Raw genomic sequence first — 16,183 nt, forward strand, 5'->3', positions numbered from 1 at the left:
AATAGTGCTTGAAAAAAATAGAATTGAACTTCTTCCATCACCACACTCGCAAGTTAAAACACCCCAAGGTCAAATATTACAGTGCGCTCGCGTGTCTACCGACCGACGGTGGCGAAAGGCGCTCCTTAATCGGGCCGTCGGCGCTCTAATTTGTGGCCACCGCCAAGAGCCTGCGGTCACAAGCCGCTGGGCTCCAACGCGGAACGGGGTGGGGGGGTGCCTGACTCACACTTGCCCGACCGACTTCGGACGACTCCGTGAGGGAGAAAATTGAATAATAATAATGTATGTCATAGAAGGTAGTTTGGGGAAATCCATTTCTGTCCTGGTTTTATGGATTGGATGCTCTATTACTGAAGCAAAACAGCTTCAGTTATTCGGAGTAATTTATTCTGAGTTTTGCTTTTTTCCTGCTTTTGGATCATGATTTATTCTTAAATGAATGAATTAACGTTTTGTTTTGATGGTAGTACCTTTAAAACACTACTTTGGAATTCACCATTGGATTGTTATCTATATTAAAATATTGATTTTAAAAGGAAATACAGACTTCTATTAGATTTTATAACGAAATAGTGTGTTATATAGTACTTTAGTTCATCTCACAAGATAAATGTAGTTTTTATATCTGAACAATTACTTCTTATTTTAACTCTTTCAATGCCATTGACAACAATAACCAAGGCATATTAAAATATTCAAATGAGTTTTTAAATTATGAACATTGGAACTAGAAAAGATATATTGGCTGCCAACCCTCCCATTTCCAATGAATTGGACATTTTGCAGCCTCAATGGCAGCCATTCCCGAGATAAGCAAAAACAACGGAACTTTGAAAGTATGATTGACAATATTATATATTATATTGCCGTGAAATTCCTCAAAACACAACAACTAACGCACAACAATGTTTTTAACAAAAATATTCAAAATACAATAATTCAACCCAACTCAAAGCAATCAAACTCTGAAATCCCTCCACGAGAAGCAGGTGCACCACAACTTCTAACACTGCCGACATTCCCCCGGGCGGTTAAATGGTGGCGCTGGAGCATCGTCCGAGACCGAAGCTCCGTCCCAAAAGAGGCTGAACGTCAGGATAATTACCCAGACAAAGGGCGCTCTGTGCCTGGGCGCAGCCCCGGCCGGCGGAGCCAGGCCGTCTGGGGCTCGCAGGCTGGAGCTCGTCCCGTCCCCGCCTCCCCTCGTCAATGCACTTTGTCTCTCCACGCACCACACGTAAACACGCGCCGGCGCAGGTAACCCCAAGATAATGTTAGCACGCCCACGTTGTCATAAATTACAGAGTTGACAAGAAGAGGCTACGCATACTTTTATGGGATCATGAAAAGAGACCAAAAGTTTGACCCCCAATCCACTTGACGACAAATATTTGATAAATGATGCAGTCCTAATATATATCTATATGTTTACATCTCAATGGAGTTTCTCATTTAAAAAGACGGCCAGCTTTTTTTGAAAGAGGTCCTAATATTTATCTGAAATGGCGGAATTATAGACTTCATACATGCTATATTTGCGTGTATTGTATGCTAATCATTTTTTGCCTGTAATTCCTATGTGGCTGAGAAATGCCAATTATTGCAATTAGGCTTAAAGACAGCTTTTAGTTGGAATTGCATGTTGATGAAATGTAGCTTTTTGTTTTGTAGCGAGGCAAAAATTGCACGTCGTGGTAGACTAAAGTGAGAATATACAAATGTAGGATTTTTCTTTGACAGAAACGCCGAGTGAGCGTGTTTGTCTGTCGTTTCGGGCGGTAATCTGGCCTTTCCCAAAAGCGCTCTTTTACAAGGTAGCGTGTTGAGACCGGCTTTTTCTTGGAGAAAAGTGCTAGCTGCTCTCCTACTGACGAGACAATAATCTTTAACTGTCTTGTCGGGAAACTTCACAGACACAGACAAGTTCATTTTTTCTTTTTTTTCTTTTTTTTTCAACTTTGACTCTATGCGTGGTTGTTTATTCTCCTCCCTGGTTGTCTCCTCTCATCTTATTTTGTCTGTTGCTTTGCGGTTGCTATTGGTTACCGTAGCCATGAGCAAAAAAAAAAAAAAAAGACAGGATGCCAGAATGTAAACCATTCCTTGGCGGTATTTTGTTGTCATTTTGTTTTTGTGTTTTTATGACTGTAACGGTCTTTAACTCATTCACTGCCAATGTTTCAGTACCACTAATGGTGATAGATATCCTAAGAATTGATTAATTACAAATTTAGATAACCGCAAAATTATTTGACAGATGATTTATTACTATTTTTTGATAGACTCAGATATCATTGAATTATTCACTGCCAATGACGGTTATGGATGACTTATCCTTTAAGAAAATGGATATTTTAGAAGTGATAAAATACAAATTTGGATGAATCACAAAATTATTTGACAGATTAAATCCATTGAAATTTTTTGACTGACTCAGATACCATTCATTTATTTCCCAACCATTGGTAGCAATAGATATCTAATTTAAAAATCCAACAAATTGTGCAGCTCTAATGTATATATTTATATAGGTATGTCACAACTGGAGAACTAAGATTTTAAAACTTCCATTTTTAACCAAAATACATTCGAAAAATGCCATTTAACGAAAACTAGCAAACAACCAAGACCAAACCAGACATCATCAAAGTCACAACTAACGACATTTGCGTCGGACAAAACGGAAACTCGTGATTACGAAGCGACGATGTCGACGTCTCTCTCGCTGATGATTCCCAGATAATTACAAGGCACCACGCTCGGGGGGGAGACCTCGGATATCGGCACCTGGCACCCGTCGAAGCCAAACGTGCCAACATACAAATTGTAAGAAAATCAGAAGAAGAAAAAAAATCTAAAGTTGACTTTAAGCCAACTCTCATCACGCCAGCTTAGTCTGACTGACACGGTGGCCAGTCCATGGCGGCGAGTACGTGGACGTACAACAGCTTTCACACTGGCGCATGTGTGGCAGGTAAAGTGGAAGGCAGAGTGGCGTGCCAGCACTAACACGAACGCCAACGGGGCTTTGGCCGGGATGAAAGGAGCTGTCATGACATCTCACGGCTAGCAAAAGGAGGAAAAATCCATCTCTCGCCACTCCTCTCTACGCTACATTTGCACTCTCCTGCTCCTGTTCTGGTTCCCACCCAAAAAGCCATCTCCTAAAAATAGTCACCTACTCACTCCGTGAATCTGAGATACGCGTACATTTTGTAAGTGAAAGTCGCTTTGAGCGGATTGTTCCATGACAGGGCTTGTCATGTTTTAACTTCAGATGAGAATATAGTCAGCCGTGTTAGGTCAGATGTTGACAAGGCTGTGATTTAAAACCTATGACAGAAGCTAACAGATGGGGTTGAAAGGGCGGCAGTCTCAGGTAGCAATTCCTGTCAATCATGGGGTTCGTGTTTTTGAGTCTGTGTGTAAATTTAGTCGTCTACAATTCATATAGAGAGGAAAAAAATGCAGGATTTTTAATACACAATCCAATCTGTCAAAGTCAACGATACCAAATAGGGAAGACAACTACTTTTATCCATCATGTCAACAGTTTCAACTATGCAGAGGCACACCATTACAAACTTATTATATTTTATTATTCATATGATTTTATTATATTATTTTTTACTGTATAATTGGCAAGACTATCAAAAAAGTGCAACATTTTAGCTCATCAGCGATTGGCTGACGGGAATAAAAACAAATTGAACAATTTTTCTCTTCCAGTTATCACTTATCTGGACAAAAGGAGTGACATGACAGGGACTGGTCGCCAGAAAACAGCAATGAAATGAAATTTTGAATTCAAAAAGGATTTACTTTTTGTCTTGTGGGCGTCGACCACGAAGCCACACTGGTCTCCGAGAAAGAAGGTAAAGGTCACGACCCCTTGGCTCACCGCATACCTTAATAACGGCGGCCTACCTGCCCGTCACGGGAAAAAGTTCGAGCGTGGAGGACAATGGCTCCTCTATTGCCTCCTCCTTAGCCCGGAGGAGCGACGGCGTCCAGACAAAACGCTTTTTTTTGGGTGCCACGTGAAAATGACCCGCTGACCCAAAAAGGCAAGTTCGGGGACGAAGTTTCTCTCCCTTTAATTCCCCTTCCGCGCCGAGCCGCTTCCTTTTGAAGTCGGCGCGGGGACTTTCAGCGCAAGACAATAAAGATCACATACTTTGGGGTCTTTGGTGTCACCAAATGCTGCCGTCTGAGCTCAAAGACGCAAATATGCGAGCCGCTCAGGTAGTCCACGGCATACCACTAAATCCCTAATGACTACTTGTTGCCGGGTATTTCGAAGCGGGGGTTGATGTGGCCTGTCCTTTTTTGTTGTGGGGGACCGAAAGAACAGCTCTTTGAGGACAAAAAAAGGCAAGATTTGATGGACGGGGGAAAAGCTCCCGAGAGGAAGGTCCAATGTTGGGGGTTTTTGTCAAAAAGACAAAAAAAGCGAGCGTCTGGCTCCGACCAAATGGACGGAGTCGTCTTTCCGGTGCCGAATGGTAGTTATGTAACATAAGTCACACACGGGAAAGAATGTGAGGATTTGTTGAATGGCGCTTTCGGAAAGGTGAAGAAAATAATGGCTAAACGACCAATGTGCTTATTTTCTCATACAAATTTCAAAACGGAGTATAAATCTATGATCATTCCTATTTGTTACTCTTCAACATAAGTGTCAACAGTTATTTTTTCCATAAGCAATAAAAAAAACACCAACATACGTCATCAACCCACAAAAAAAATGACTGTCATTAGATGCATTTAGCAGCAGAATGTATAGCTATAGTTTCATAAACATCAGAATCAGACACTAGTTAAGGACTAAATGACAGTTGCAAAATTGCATGGACGAGAAACGTTTAGGTTCTGGACGGCCATTGCCATCTCAAAATCGTCCAATCGGGAACCAATGACTTTCACAATGAATCGCAATGGCGGTTTTCAAAGGTTTTGCATTTCCTCACAAAAAAACTATGGATTCTTTCCAAGAAAGCTTGAGGAAACTTTACCTGTGGTACCTGCTCCCCCCTAGCTGTGACCTTTGAACCCTTAGGGACCAAAAACACTGCGTCCAAATGTTTTCTAAAGAGGAGAAAGTTGGAGGAGGAGGAGAGGGGAGTCGAAATAACGGGCAGAAGAGGAAGGGAAAGGAGCTGAGGCTGACTGGCTGAGGCTGGCGGCTGGCCTCCGAGGCTTAACCGCAAGGGCCTAAAGTGGCTCATTGTGGTGGGACTGGCGTCTGTGTAGACTCGGGTCCCTTTACTTTCTCTCCTTTGGACCCAAATTCATCCACGGCGTCCAAGCTAGTCCCTGGGTGGAGAGCTGGAACACGCCAAGGTAGCGTAGCGCGCTAAACAAAGCCTTCCTGTCATCATCTGACTTCCCAAACTTGTCATTTTTGTTTTGTTTTTTAACGCAAACAACCATTTGGCTGCATTTGATTGAACAATCAAGTTTCACTGGCACGGATGTCCAATCCATTTTGAATGGGACGGTTGACTGCATTCTTTTATGATTCAATAACTTATTGACATTCATGAATAATTATTTCTAATCTCATAATAATTCAATGGCTTCAAATTAAAATATACATTGAAACAAGGTTACTTTTTGGTGATTTTTACATTAGATTAAAAACAAGTTTAATCGGATGACTTCTTATTATTGAGAATTCAATTAGTTTAATTCAAAATAACATTTTTTTTTATCTAATATTGCAAAAGAGATGAAGAAATAACTCATGGAAATAATTCATCCAATTTTTTAAATGTAAAACACGTCCTAAACTTCATTTAAAGTTATGTACATTTTGTGATTATTGTGACATTATTTAGCTAAATTCCCCTTAAAAGCAGTTACAGAATTAACAATTTCCTTATTTTCAGTGCTCAAATGCCAAAATAAGTGTAAAATCGCCTCAGTTTTGTCCCACGAGCCGCAGTTTTGACTCCCTTGAGCAAAACAGTCCCAACGACCAACATGAGTTTCTCCTGCATATCCACTTCCAAAACCACACACCAAATTGCTCTTCTCTATTGATTTGTGTGAGGAAACACAAGTGAACAGTAAGATTTTGCGTTCCCAATGTTGAACTTGGCACAAAAAAATAGGAATTGAAATAGCGGGGAACGGCATTTTAAGGATGCAAGTCGTAAAGCTCCAAAAAAGTGTCCATCAAGACTGCATTTTTCCACACACCATCAACTAAATGGCAGAAAGTCAATGATGTCAAGTATTGATCTGCGTAACATCTCTGTTCAATAACCTTTCCAGCTTGTCATTCTGTGGCGGCCTAGTGATTAAAAAAGACGTTTTGCCAATGTGAAAGCGTTCGTACTCGCGACCAACTGATCTCAACCAGCCGTTAGTTACGACTCTTCTCCAAGAAAAACAAAGATATTCAATACAGACGTCTCTCTGGCCTTTCTGAATCTTTTCATGGTCTCGACGACGGTCCTCGACATCCCAAAATGGGGAACTCGAACCCCTTTCCATTTTTCCTGCGCCGAATATTGGGGCTATTATCTCTCGCCGTCAATTGAGGGCGGCGGGGAAGGCTATTAAAGTATCCTCTTGCAAAGGAATAACAATCCCAAGCCGGCGCTCTAAAGTATAAAGCTAGGAATAGGGAGAGGGATTGGGTTCGGATTTTATTCGTCGCTGCTACGTTGGCTGTAAGCTGGTGGCGGACTACATTGAACGGAATCAAAAGTGGGATTGCGTAGCTTCCGGGTAAATAAAAGAATAATATAGTCAAAAGTAGTAGTATAATATACTTGAAGGGGGCTAGAATTAGATAAAAATGTATGTAAAAATACACATTAAGAAGCTAAGAGTACTAGAGAATATGAATAATACTCCATTAAATCAAATCAAAAGCATCACAACGTGTACAAATTGCAATAAATAAGAGGAACAATAAAGATATACATTTCTGCTATGGGAATTCTATCCATCATTTTTTATGACCTCATAATTGTCCACCAATGACGGCAAAAGACGTCCATTCCATTTTAACTGGCTCATTTCAATTGGACGCATTAATATCAAGACTTTTCTTGACAAGCCTTTTAAAATACTGTTGTGTCTTTTTTTTCTTCAATATATAAGTGTAGTAGCTACTTGTAACTGAAGTGCTAAACTATTGTGAGAGGTGATAATGAACAGGTTGACTTAAAGTGCAAGAGTCAGGTTGTTTGACCTAGCTTATTATTCATCAAGCAGTCAAGTGAGCCAATGTCATTTTTGGACATGCGGAGGCTTACATTCCCCCCCGAGGCACGCTCTTATTCACATACTGTACATACTGTATGAGCTCAGGCAAGTGCATAGTATGTATGTCAAGGCCAATTATTCTCAGAAATAGACTATTTTTTTTGCTAATGGATGGTAGGTCATGTCTCATGTTTTAGTATAGAATTCCCATTTTTTCTGCAGTACGTGACCCAGTTCAATACAGTTATATGTGGGAGAGTTTGGTGTTTTGGGGCAAACTACCACAATAGGGGTTGGGTGGGCGGGGCAAACTACCAAAATATGGTTGTGGTGGGTGGGGTAAACTACCAAAATGGGGCGGGGCATGGCAAAATACCAAAATGGGGGTGGGGCATGGCAAATTATCAAAATGTGGTGGTGGGGGCGGGGCAAAGTACCAAAATAGGGGCAAGGGGCGGGGCAAAATTCTTTTTTTAAATATAGTGTAATATAAACAGGCTTACCTTTAACCCATTGGCTTCCATTGAATTCATTAGCCTGTCCAATCCATTTGAACCTGGAGGTTAGCCGTAAATTAATGTTCGTAAAACCTTGGAGTGATGCAATGAGATGAGAATTAATTTTTTAAAAATGATAAAAAATCAAAATAGCAACAATAATGATGAGTTACCTTTGCCTCATTGGTTGCCAGTGACGACCATTGCTTCCAATCCATTTGAACTTGGGAATGACGTCCATGGAACCTTTAAAGCAAAAGTTTCATAGGTTAGTGTTTATTCATCAATGAACATTTCATTTTAAAATGTTTTGACAGAAATAGCACAGGAGGAGTCCCCAAGGAAGCAAGTTCCTTCTAGGGAGGGTCCTGCTGGCACTTCTCGCTTTTGCTACTTTCCACACCCTCGATAAGTCCCGATAGCATCAGGAGTCAGCATCCCTATCAAAGCCAAACATCGGCATGCCCAAATGAGTCCGAGCGGTGCCAGGGTGTTCCCATCATGAACTACGTGAGCTCGGTCGTTTAAAAGGGAAAACACGAAAAACAAGCATCCTCCCCTTTTTTGGAACAGAAAGCCAATATCTACACAGAAAGAATGCAATCCAGCGGTGAAAACGAACCATCGAACGATTCAAAATAGAACGTGAATCCCATTCCGGATTGTGCCACAAATTGTCGCGTGTGAACCATACCAGTCTCATCTTATCAAAATCAACGTTGTAATTGAATCTTCCACTAAAAATACTATTTCTATGACTATTTTGGATGTATCTAGAAAGGCAAGAGGATGTCTGTCGCTAGATGGCACTGTTTGCTTTGCAGAAAAAGGCCATTCCAGCTTGAAAAACTGCTGCAAACAAGAGAAACTATTTGTTTATCCCTTGAATCTAAAAAAAAAGCAATATCTCTATAATATTCACATGTAAGGTCATCAATAGGCGACTTTGTTGCTACACATTGTGCGATATGACTTCAACGTCCGTGTTTACGGCCTTTTTATGTACGCGTGACGATGGTCAGTGAGGTAAACACGGCAGAGAAAATGACAGAGTCAACAAGGTGTTTATGAACCGTATGTGTGTCCTATATGGACACAAAAAAAGTCCACACACAAAAAAGACCAAGCGGATGGACTGCAAAAAAAGGGGCCGGCCCCCTTCCCAACATCTATCTATCTATCTCCGTCTCTATGGGCCCATTTAGTTGGTCTGCTTGGCTTTGACGCTGCCACAGAGGTTAGACTTAATGACACGTTGGGAAAGAGATGGGGGACGTGAGGGAGGAAAAGGGGGAGGGAGGGAAAAGAGGGAGGCTGAAAGGAAAGAGAGAGGAAGAAAAAAATTGAGGATGGATGAGGAGAAGAGGGAAGGCTAGTCGCTAAACACAAAAGGGATTAAAAAGATGCTCATTTATTGGATTTTGCTGTTGTCAACAACAACAACAAAATGAGCTAACTTGCTATTGGACAGATGTGTGTACATAATTATGCAAATCCATTGAGTATTATTCAATTAAATACATATTATTTCACTTATGTGTAACTTTTATTCTCTCTGGGATTGGGCGTTGTCCCAAAGTGTTAGCCCCGCCTACTTGTTTCTAAAACCTATGAGAATTAAACGCACTAAAGAGGAAACTAATTATTTATGTGGCAAAATTGACACACATGCCCAGACAAGAAGGTAAAAAAAATAAAAAATGTATTGTTTGTACACAAACAGATATTTTCATTATCATGAGATGTCCAATGGGTTTGAACTGGGGTTGATTTGCTGCCACCTTCCCCCGTTCAAATGGAATTGGACGTCTACTGTTGAAGTGTTTTGATCTACGATGGCGTCAATGGCAAGTTCCTTTTCATGCAAATTAGCCAGTGAATTTGAACAAGTTAAACTGCAAATGTACTTAAAAAATGGAGTTGTCAGCTGATTGTTGGTCATCAACGGCCGCTGGCGTTTCAGTCTATTTTAAACCAAATAATTAAATACTACTTCATCAAGGGAATAATCAGCTACAAGAGGCTGTCAAATCGGATTTTCATTTCAAGAGCCTCTGCACTAAATTAAAAAAATGTAAGTTGCGGAGACGTCTTTAAAAACTCTACTTCAACCAATGCTATTGTTTGACTCATAACTCAAAACAAGTTCTATTTTTTTAAATTTCCAATGTCATTTTCAAGCGTATTTGGCAAGTTGTGTCATTCCCGATGAGCTAGCTGTTAGCACTGAGTTTTGGCTGAAAAAATGTGGGTAATTGGTGAGAATCTCTGGCTTCCATCAAGACCAGAATTGGCCAAAAGAGAACGCAAACATTTTCCTCCATAATCCCATTTTGGGAGCATCTGGCCGTGGAGTAGTTAAACTGCCACCAAAACGTCAACAAATACTTATTGTGTACAGTCATAAGTAAAGCAGGAAGTGTGCTTGATAACATCCACAAAATTCCATTTCAATTGAAAAGATTTGGGAAGAAAAAGCATATATTCTTTATCCTCTGCCAAAAAATGTCTATTGTTGTCAAAAAATTGGACTTACTAAATCAATACTGACCAATGTCAAGACATGAAACTTTCCTAGGTATGAGTTTATTCAAAGTTCCGAAATAAGTTGCATTTTAGCGGCTTCTACAAAAATTAATACTTCTTTTATTCTGGTTTTCTTGACATTTTACACAGCCTCCCTTTAATACTTTTTTTTTTTTTTCTCCCTGGTCATGATTAGCTCAATTAGCCTAATAGCAAGAGAAAAGTAAAAGACATTTGTAAATGTTGCTTATTTGATATTTAGCTAATTGATTTCAACCAAAGTACCGCGTGTGCAAGCCAGCAAAACATTACCCTCCGATATGAAACGCGAGGGCTGGCGAAAACAGCCACCGCCAAAGCGTAATTGTCGGCGTCGGGCGCCGCCGGTTCATGGCGGGGCAATTATTTATGCGCGTATGTAAATGTTCATATTTAAAAGGCCCAATTAGAATGACGACGACGACGCTGTCTTGGTGGCAAATTAAAAGGGCTGCTGTTTTAAAGGTTAATGAACACCCGCATGCTTGCTAGCGACGTGGCTTGCGTACAAGTACTAAATTGCATGAAAAACATATACTATATCGAAAAATAAATAAAAAAAGCCACGCGTCGTCCACTTAGCCGACGACCAAAAGCAAATAACCTGTGAGTGAGATTACAGACTTGTCAAAGTCGCTTTATTTTGACACATTACAGAATAACCCCCATACACACACATATAGACAAACATACCCACACAGCCACCCACTTTTCAGCCATTTGTTTGATTAGAGTCACAAAGGAAACGTAAAGAGTTGAAGTCTTTACTAGCTAGTAAACGCATTAACGACCGCAGCCTATGTAGCATTAAAGGCTCGTTTGTTTTCTTACTCGTAATTCCCTTTTTTTTAAGTGAAAAGTCCTTTTTATTTGATGGTAACGAGCCACCATGACACGTATTGGTGTGGACTTTGTATAATTCGTAGTGTAAGGCAGTGTATTTTAGTTTTTAAATGTTTGAACCTTAGCCAGAGAGTTTGGAGTGTGGACAGGTTTGTAAAAGGCAATTATATATGTTGAAAAAAATGTATATTAAAAGTGCTTAAGTCAATATGGTGAGTTGACTTGGCTTTTCTTCACTTGTTTGGTAATAAGAAACAGGTTGTGCTATTGGTTTGTTTTGGTTTCTTTAAGTAAGGCTGTCATTTTGGACTCATGTTTAGTGTCTCTGGACTTCGAGGCAAGTGCCACTCAAGGTTTAAATCAGGATTTGATTGTTCTCTGGAGATTTTGTCAAAATTGATTACAAGAAAGTGACACCAAAATCAAAGAAGGACTTCTGTTAAAGTGCGGAAAAATACTCAAAAAATAGGGAGCTTTAGAGTATTGAATTTCTTAATGTTTTGGAAAAGGTCTGTATAAAATATTTTAGAACTGTCAAGTGAAACTTTCTGAGGTGAGTTTATTCGTAGTTACCATTAAATTGTCACAGGGAATATTGATATAGTTTTTTTTAAAATTTAAAAACAAGCCTGATCGAGTTTGTCCAGGTTAGAACGAATGTCGCTTCATCGCCGTGGCAACGCAAAGCCCACATTGCACATTTAAGGGAGAAAAAAAGACAAACGTGGACACTGAGGACCCCCTTGGGAGAGAACCGGATCACATAATCCGGCCTTTACTGTTATTAAGGCCCGCTTCATGGTTGCATAATGAATATTACAAATGGATCTTATAATTACAGGAAGGGTCAGCACTAATATGCACCTTTTAAACATGCATCTATGGAAGTGATTTCAATTTTCACAGAGGAGCTCTCATACCTGTCAACTGGTACGTTCTCGCCGTAATTGGTACAACTGAAAGCCCATTTTTATATTGGTACGCTGTACACATGAAAATGGTACGCTAAACGGTGATTTTGAGAAAAAAAAATAAATTAAGGCACTTTCTAGCCATTTTTCACCATCCGCCATTGTTTCTTCCCGGAAACGCATGTCTGCCAAGTGATATATGTACCGGCGCCTCTGATTGGCTAAAAAAAAAAGATCATGATAAACATTTCGTTTTGTAACACTTTCACCATGTGATTTCCGTTTCCTGTTCCCTTGTTTATGTTTACTTTCATTTTCACTTGTTGTTCGTGATTTTTTACAAAAAAGTAAAGTGGTAAGATTTTCCATGTATTTATACATATATGTAAGGGCGAAAACAAAATTTGGTAAGATCACAAATGGTTCGAGGTTGACAGGTATGAGCTCTGGAATTATTGGATTTTTCGAGGTTGAGCGCTTAAATTGAATTGTACGAATTAAGCGTAGGCTTTAACAAATGATTTTTTTTTTACTTGACAGCCAATGAGATCATCATTAATTTTAGCCAGGAGTTTATAAATCACATCATTTCCTTTTCTATGAGTTTTAGCGTATAATTTGCATAACATACAGAAATAAGTTCATAGTAACAAAAAACTAAATGATTGAAAATCATACATAATAGAATGAATAAATAAGAATGAGAATGTGAGTGTTTATGGAATTAATTGCAAATTGTGAATATATAAAAGAAGTTTTTGTGGACATTATTAAAAGGAATTTTAAAAAAAGGGAAGAACTACAATTTAAATCAATTTAAATAAGTAATATATAAAAAAATATATATTTGCTACATATATTAAAAGGTAAAAACTTTTAGGTCAAAAAAATCATTCAACTATCAAAACACTTCTTAATAACCGTTCAAATTAATTAGTCTCTTAATCGTGTCAGCCCTTAAATAATTTAAAAAGAACATTTTTTTAACTTCTGCGACTTGGTCATAAAACGACATTGATCCCATTGAATTTTTTTCTTTTTTTTTTTTTTTTTTTTAATTGCCCCGCCATCCCGCAGCCAAATGGAGAACAATAGTTCTTAACTAAGCCGCTAATTCTTTTGGAGCTGATGGAAAGTAGGTGGAAAAGAGAACAAAAGCCCACCGCTGTGATTGTGGATTCACCATTAAAAACACAGCTCATACTTTGCTGTCAATACTACGCTGCTGGAATACCATCAAACTCAAATCAAATAATCCTTTCCCCCGTTGGCACGTGTAAAGTACACTCAGAATTTTGACTTAACAAAAGACATTTAAACAGTATTGCCTCTACTTAAGAGTCAATTTTTTTTTCAGGGCCTTTGTTTTACAACTATACTAAAAATGATTTTTTTGGGAGAAAAGCAGAGTAGACGAAAAAAAACCCACGCAAGCCTCGGGGTAGAAGACGCTAACTCCACACAATGAGAACTGGAAGCAAATTAGGGTTCCTACAATCGTTCTTTGAACACATCTTTTGTCGCAATTGAATATTAAAATCAATAAAATTGTAATGGAATATTTCAGGCTACTATTTACTTTAAAAAATGTACTATAAACTACATTGAAAAACAAAAAACTTGCATACAGATGGAAGTAAACATCTCAAAATGGTTTAAAAAACATGTTTAAAATAGAAAATAAACACATTTACAACTACTATAAATTATTTTTGGTGGGTGTCAAGGATGTAGGAAAAAAGCGGAGTACCCAGAGAAAACCCACACAACTCCACACAGTAAGAACAGACCCAAAAACGAACCCACCATCCCAGAACTGTGATCCCTAACTAGTCCTATTCCACATTCCCTTTCTCAAATTTGACTCTCCTCAGTCACACCACCAAAAAACATCCCGCAACTCTTCCAATCTCCAACAGACGCTCCCCGATTTGTCTACTCGAGTAGCACATCCCCAGCACCCCCCTCCAGATCGTCGTCAACCTAGCTGTTTGCCATAACTCCACTCCTGGGAAGCCAAATTCGGGTTGGGCTACCTTGTTTACAAGTAAGATAAATGCATGGTGTAACCTAAGCTGGGCTTGATAGAAAGACAGCTCTCCTCTGCTGATAGTAGTGGCAAAGAGGGGCAATAATCCCCTCTGGACCGGCCGTGGTGATATTATTACTGACAGTCTTCCACCCACCTAGAGTGCACCTGCACATAGACACACCCCTAAGAAATACACACTATACACAGCCAGGTTTTTTGGACACCCACTAGTTTGAGTGCAAAATGCCCACAGCGGATGGCAGAATGCTATTTTCGCAGCAGGATTTCTTAACAAAGTTTTTTTATTTTATTTTTGGGAGGTGGAAGGAAGACAAAAAGGATTAAGCCTTTTAAATGGGAGTTTTTTGGCATGAAGATGCAGATGGGGTCGGCAAGGAGTCGATTGTTTTGAAATTGGAAGGGATGTTGCGGGTTTGTGTGTTTGTAGGGAAAATTCCTCCAGAAGGGGGAAAAGTTGGACTCCCTGCTAAAATCGATCATCTCTTACTCATTTGACTGAAATGGTATCTCGCAGAGAAAATGGCAGCTATCTATCGAGACTGGGAAAGGAGCTTCAAGTCGTATTTGGCACGTAAAATATAAGAAGTTTGATTCTGCCAGTGATGGATGTCCAATCCACTTTGTCAGGGAGGGTTAGCCTGGCTATACAACATGCTTAAATGAATGTTAATTTTGAAATTGTGCAAAGTAATATCTATCATGGAGCCTGTTTTTGTGATATGACAATAGATTAGGTAAATAATTAATAATAATAATAAAAAACCTGATGAATTGAATTGCCCTAATATCTATTTATGGCTATGTGTGACTTGGGCACATTATTTAACTACAAAAAAAACAGGTTTCGCCATTAATGACAGCCAATGACAATCTTTCGACTTCAATAATTTTACAAGGTTTGGTCACATCTTAAACTTTTAGTAACCCCGCCCATAATAAGCCTTAGTATTTTAACTCTAAAAAAGAGAGTCCATGATAGACATGTATTTTATTTAAACTAAAACGACTCCCTTTTCACTTTAATTTTTCAGCCTTAGACGTCCAATCCATCTAATCAAAATGGATTGGTTGTGGCATCCCATCAATAAACGTAAATGAGTTTTTTTTTTAAAAACCATACGCAACAAATATGACACTTCCCAATCCTCCTATTTTTCTATCTTCTTTCAATATAACATATCCATTCCCTTTCTGACCTCCAATTATATCAATTTCCCCACACAGCAAAAAAATGAGATTTGGACACAGAACCAGGGCTACGGGTTCCTAATAGATTTAGCCCGATGCTACGGCCGCCATTTATCCTGTTCCAAAGGCGCACAATGCGGCGGCGGAGTGCTCCTGAATAGCTCGGCCAATTACAGTGCACGCCACTGTGCGTGTGTGTGTGTGTGTGTGTGTGTGTTGGAGCAGACGTAATGGCGAGGAAACGCGCAGCCGCGTGCACTTTGCTCTTTGTAGAAGCCCAGGTGGTTGCCATGGGGATTTGTTTTTTTGGAATTACCCTAACATTTTATTACCCATCATTATGTGTCATTAAATACATACATATTAATGTCAAAAACAGTGTCGGCGGCGGTTTGGGGGGGGAGGGGCGATTCGTGAAATCGGACAAGGAGAAAGACCTGAAAGCGGCTTTGGGGTGGTTTGATGTCGGCTTAACATATTATTTAAGTCGGGTAAATATTATATGGATAAAAAGCCCATGTATATAAGGTAATAAAAAAAATAGTGGGTTTATTTTCCCCGGATTTTGTTTGCGAGTCATCTGATTTTGAGGATTGAACGTGGAGAAACGATACGATACTTTGTAAATCTGATTTTTATTCAGGAAAAAAGAAATGTGGAATTTTAGAAAACAATGTCCAAGTATGTCCTAATAATGTTGTTGCTTTTTATAGAGTTAAAAACTAAAAATCTGCTATTTTTTCAAATTCCGTGACTTGATCGCCGTGCCTGATACTTTGCATATTTTGTTTTATCACTTATGAATCGCTTAAATCATCATCAGTACGCGCTCACGATGTGTGAATCCCTTTTAATCAGCCAACAAGTACGATCACTCGTCACCGGAAAAAAAAAAAAGAGAT

The sequence above is a fragment of the Stigmatopora nigra genome, chromosome 21 (assembly GCF_051989575.1).
Source record: "Stigmatopora nigra isolate UIUO_SnigA chromosome 21, RoL_Snig_1.1, whole genome shotgun sequence".
Taxonomy (NCBI): Eukaryota; Metazoa; Chordata; class Actinopteri; order Syngnathiformes; family Syngnathidae; genus Stigmatopora; species Stigmatopora nigra.